At 34.7% G+C, this 6204-nt stretch overlaps 1 protein-coding gene across 1 annotated transcript in view; it reads left to right on the plus strand.

The window, feature by feature from the left end:
- LOC122577337 overlaps positions 1–6204 on the plus strand; it is a 345413-nt gene that overhangs the window by 293018 nt on the left and 46191 nt on the right. The window lies entirely within an intron of this gene.

Raw genomic sequence — 6204 nt, forward strand, 5'->3', positions numbered from 1 at the left:
GTTCCAATGCTTCCGTTGTAGGGAGGGGTCTAGGTCGGTGCTTCCGTTCCAGGGAGGGGTCTAGATCGGAGCTTCCGTTGCAGGGAGGGGTCTAGGTCGAAGCTTCCGTATCACGGTCTTGTATGACGATCGTGTGAGTGCCGGTACGGATCAGATTCCAAGAATATAAAAGCTCGTCCCCAGACTGAACCTTGGCTCTGCTGAGTACTGAGTAGACATTCCGGTAGTCTTCTTTTCATAGGCAGTTATAGAGAAGCACCGGCTGTACCGTCTCGTATGCAATGTATCCCACCTTCTGCGGAGGTCGCAGTTATATTAGCCCGGCGTGATACGGCGGCAGGCTGAATATTGAGCGACCACAGTACAGCGATCTCCGCCAATCTAGTAGACCAAAGCAGAGGGGCATAGCAAACTAACAAAACCTGTATTTTCACCTATACTGAGTAATGAATGTCGTCACAACGAAATCGCATCGCTCGTGTAAAGTTAAATATTTTTAAAGGTTTAATAGATCCTCTTAAGTGTTTTATTCTGGGTAATCGCACACGAATCTAGACGTCAAGGTTAATTATTTTCGAATTAATCCTGCGTATTTGAAAATATCTTATTGCGAGTAGAGTAATGCCTTGCCAAATTTTCAGTTAACCGGTGCCAGATCCGTCAGTTTTTTTTTTTTTTTTATTTAATACTTTGCATTCAGAATTTGTCCAATTTGAACATTTGGTAGAATTTTTTAGCTGCTTGATTATCATGTGGGTGGCTACCCCCAGCGGGGTACCATCTTCGTGTTTGTTAGATTATATCCTTTGTGAGATCTGCTGGGTGTTTCCTTTTCAGTCTTCTTTCTATGCTTGAAAATCCGTCAAAGTGGCTATCATTTTTCGAAAAACAACCGTTACGGGCTCGGGAAAAGGGCGTTCGCGAGCTCGCAGGTAGTTGGGAGTTCAATGATGAATTCTCCCACGATCATCACCAGCAAGTTCTCTGCCCTGAAGTTAGAAACCAATTAGAATTATGTATGTATTTCCACTGCATTGTGTTTTCCACCAATGAGAAATAATTTCTTTCTCTTCCGATGCATATCGAATTCGCAGACCACATTATTGTCAGTCGTCATACAGTTAATTAACATTGTTTAATTCTAATGTTATTTAACATATGTACTATTTTCTGATACTGTTATCGTTCGTTAAAATTTCTTTTATTCATATCATGTCCATACATTGGGATGTAAGAATGCATGGCATTTCACGTACATTAATCGATTGAAACTGTATGTACACAAAAATTCATGTGATTTAGGTTTAAGGCTGCTTTCGACGCATACGCGTGTTATATTTCTATAAATATAAACACTCAGAAAATCTTGAAGAAAAAGCAATTTTGTCATTACAAAGTTGCCAACACGCTCTCAGCTTCACGATACGATACAGAATGGACTTTGCTTAGTGTTACCAAATCCTCCTTTTATTTAGTTCTCGTATTTATTTGGACAACGCTCGCGCCTCGTATTCGGCCACGTAAATTTCTCATTTCAATCCCATACATGTCGTTAATTGATCTTGCATGATGGAAAATAACGTAACCGCGAATACAAATGGTGGTAATACATACGCACCTTTAGCGTGGTTTAGCAATCTAACCGCACTGAGAAGCAAATCTCGTTGTGATCGATATATAATCGATAAATTGACATGTTTGTCACCTACATAGGAATTCGATTTGACTAAGTAGGAGTTAAAAGTTTCGACAGGTTAATTCGTCCTTATGGCAAACAATAATAAATGTTGGAAAATGAAGCAATAGTCCCCAATGGGAAATTAATTTGTTGAGAAGCGAAGTAAATTGGAGTTAATGTTCAATTGCAACTAAAAGAATGTATAAAATAAAATTCTTCTCGATCGTAAAGTGAAAATGAAATTTTAAAATAATGATTTTACTGCTTATTGTTTATTGCTTTTTTAATGAAGCGTTTATCGCGACGAATTATCGATGTATTATGTTGAAAATGTAGAAGTTCAAAATTGGAATTAACATCACTTTGTAATCATTGACAATATCATTTATGGTGATGTCTGAAAATCGTCTTAATAATTATTGAATTATTTTATAAACTTTGAAATAGCGAAGGACAGTTTGATAATAAGTAAAACAAGGATACATCTCCATATATAGAAATAGTAAATATTATAGTAAAATGATAAGTAAAATTATGTTATAGTAAAATTACAATAAAAATAAATAAAAAATACATGTAGTATAAAACCACAGGAAATTAATTTGTGTGCAGATTTACAACATATGTGCAAGATAGTAAATATTACAAAAATGATTCCGATATAATTAAACATTATATGGAGCTACCACACCATGATCAAAGTGGTTAATATCTACTTTGTTTTCGCGATTACTTAAAACGTGCAAATATGTTTGTTATTGATTTGATGTTAATGTTTACTTTTATTGAGACAAAAGTATAATTATATATTTATATGTAAGATCGTTATCACGTGGTAATTCAGAGGATCGATTCTGAAGTCTGAAAATCGTGTTTATTGTGAAAATACTGAAATAAAATACAGGAGTAAATAACAATTAATAACAGTAATAATTAAATACATAACAAGTTTTGTGCAGTGTCTACCTGAAAATCGAGAATCGATTTTCAACGTCCTGAGCTACCGATCTTTCTCCGTCAATCTTCAATGTTTTAAACAATTACTCTTTCTACTATGGTCTTGTCTATTTCTGATGTTGCTCTCTGTCCGTCCGTTTGGGAAATGAGCGTCTCTCAAAAATTGCTGTCTGTCCGTTTGAGAAATGAGCGTCTCTCAAAATGGCTGTCCGTGAAACAAAAAAAGTCCCTATCGCCCTTGAACTCCCTAGGGAGTTTACATATATGTAGGATCTTCTACAATTAGTTTATTTAAAATGGATTAAACAGGTGTTGGTTAAACAGGAAACGATGGTTGTTTAACGTGAACTAAATACAATAACGTACTATAACTAAGACAACTAAATAGTTAATTTGCAACTTTCGTCACCACGGTTCCACGCTCTCTCTCGCGCGGACCACACTCTCTCGACAACGCATTTCGCACCCTCTGACTTCTCAACTAACACTGACTGTTAATTCCCCTTGACTGTTAATATCCCTTTGTCTCTTCTCTTAGCTCCACCACGCACGTGTCCCGCAACCGCTCGTGGCCAGGGTCACGCAGGCCTTTTCCGCGTAACTATTTGATCGAAGGACCGACGATATATTGTTGGGCCTGTTGGCACTTAGGCTTCCTCGCGACATTGTTTGTGATTCCCCTGGTATCTCTTAAGCCTTTCGTCCACGATACTGCATATGTACTTGTCTACTTTCGTGATACCGCTTTAATTTTAATCACCTGTATACAAGTACATATTGGTCGATAGTTTTAGCATGAAAGTACGAAAAATGATTTTTTTAACACGTTGACGCCGGCGCTGATATTCATGGTTTTCTCCGTGGGGCGGCGCTGGGTCTCATTAGACTGTTCGACACGACCGCAATTTTTCAACTTTGACCTCAATTTATAGCAAAATTACAAAAGCTATACGATTTCTGTTGGGTTCAATAAATTCCGTGGGTTTCAACTAATACATTGATATACAATAGTTTAGCAATATCAATTTGTATGTATCTATAAATGTTAAGTAAAGCTGACGGGACCAGCTTTGTACTCTTTTCGATTTTTCTCAAAAACTAGAGGTCTGACGCGAATCCTGAGCATCGCACGCAATTCTGTGAACATTTTTCTATAAGAAACGTTCATAGCGCGAATCAAAAAATTTTTCAATTCCGTACAGGAAGAAAGAATTGTCATGCGTGTTCGTCGGAGAATAACGGCGCACGTAAGGAACATGCACGACGAAAATAGTGTTAGGTTACGTTAAATTCTTAAAATGGACTGACAAAAGGCTAGTATGTATGCTAGCTACTTCCAAAAATCATAGGTGTGTTATTGTTCAGGGGGAAAATAGTAAATTAAAGCCAGACACTATTTTTTTTTATAATGATGCTAAAAAGGGGATTGATCTATCCGATCAGATGTCATCCTATTATAGTTGTTTGCGCAGAAAACCATAAAATGGTACAAAAAAATTGTAATGGAATTAATATGTGGGACTTGCCTCGTAAATGTGTGGTATGTACATAGAAAATGGGGTACTAAAAGTATTAAAATTTTAAAATTTCGCCAAGAAGTTACTTATTACCTTTTAAATATGATGAATCCCCATAGAGAAGAAATGCCAAGTGAAAACGTAGCACTGTCCAAAAAACATTCACATTTTCTGCATTCGTACCAAGGGCCCGCGAGCAAAACGAGACGGCGGTGTAAAGAATATTACAAACGTATTTGTAGAATAAAAGGTAGAGAGTATTCTTTGAAAAGAGCCAAAAAAGTAACAATATATTGTGATTGCTGTAAGAGACAGCCGACACTTTGCCTAACTTGTTCTAAAAAATTACACGAAGAAAGGAAATAATTATGTTAAGTTTATAATATATATCAATATATATAATATTGAATTGTTGTTTTTACTATTGTATGCCTTACTTACTGATAATATTGAGATAAAATAATATAAACCTATTTTATACTACCTATTTTGTGAAATACATATGAGACCCACCGCCGCCCCTCGGAACAGACACGCGAGACCCGCCGATGGGTCTCGCCGGCGTCAACGTGTTAAATAAACAATTATCTTATGAATACCTTAAATTATACGTGTAATTCTCGAACATATTCTTTGGTGGTTTTTGGTGTAGGACGTGTAGGGTGCCAAAGAAACACTCAGAGATGTTTAAACAGTATATTTATTAGCAATTTTCGAGTTCGACACTTTACGCAGAACTCGCGATTACAACTAACGATTCGCACTTTTCTGTTACAACACGACTGATAGACGATGAGTTAAGATAGCGATTGAGCAGAGTGCGCGATATAAGTCAAGGAGCGTAGAGGAACTAAGACAAAAATTATTTGTTCGTTTGAAGGACGTTAGCTAGAAAAATCCTAAGATTTATAGCGGGTCCTTAGGCTAGTTGAATCATCTTGTCCGAAGGATAGGGTCTTTGCGTAGCAAGTCAGGGGTCAGAAACCGTTGAAAGGTTTGCTGTCGAGTGCCGCTATAATTCAACAATACAATTGTTTGCGCGAATATCAAAAAACTTATCTCTATTATCATCCTGTTGAGGATTTAAAATTCTCTCGTATCTAAAATGTTATTCCACGGGTACTTGTTTAATCAACATGCTTTTCTCGAGCAAGAAAACTGGTAGAATTGTGTGTGTACTGATAGAGGTAAATAATTTTTACTTTGAATCCAGAACATTTGTTCGAATTAGATATTGAATGTCCGTAATTTTAAATATATGTATATAACATATATAAAACATAAAATATATTTAAAAAATGCATTACCTACGTAAAATACTATTAAAAAATATATAAGATACACACATATAAGAAACATTTTAGTAAAAGCTAAACAATTAAAAATGAAGATGGAAGAAAAATTCATTACATAAAAATATGCGTTTCGTAATTTGTCTACTGTCGTTTAGGAGAAATAAAATATTGCGTACTGAAAGATAGCCCTTCTGGTGACGTTTTATTAGTCTAATATGTGTTGAGAAAATACAGTTTATTGCAAAAATAAAATTAAAAAATTATGTTTTTCATTATACAGAAGAGATTACCTGATTTTAATGTTAAGAATACGTTAGTTATATTTTTAATGAATATATCATTTTAAAATGTTAGATTTATTTTCCTGAAATCCTTTAAAATTCCTGGAGAAGAAATCAAATATATTGATAGTTGAAAGTTTTCGTTAAATGTTACAGTAGTAGTAGAAAGAAGATTTAATATTTGAAGTCTTAAATTTATCCTGATGTGGAATAGCTTTTTTATTCAGTCGCTCAAAGGATTATAATTTACAATATAAATTATCCCAATTTTAAAGTATTTATGACTTTCAATAATAACATATTTTGCTCCTAACATTTAAAGAAATTTAAATTAACTTGTAATGGAAGTAGAAAATAAAGACTTAATATTTTGAGGTTTAAGTTTGTCTCAATTTAAAATAATTCGTTTATTCTATTTTAGTCTTTAGTTTACCCTACTTAAACTAATTAATATATATTGCAATTTACAAAATGAT

This window comes from Bombus pyrosoma, linkage group LG18 (assembly GCF_014825855.1).
Source record: "Bombus pyrosoma isolate SC7728 linkage group LG18, ASM1482585v1, whole genome shotgun sequence".
Lineage (NCBI taxonomy): Eukaryota > Metazoa > Arthropoda > Insecta > Hymenoptera > Apidae > Bombus > Bombus pyrosoma.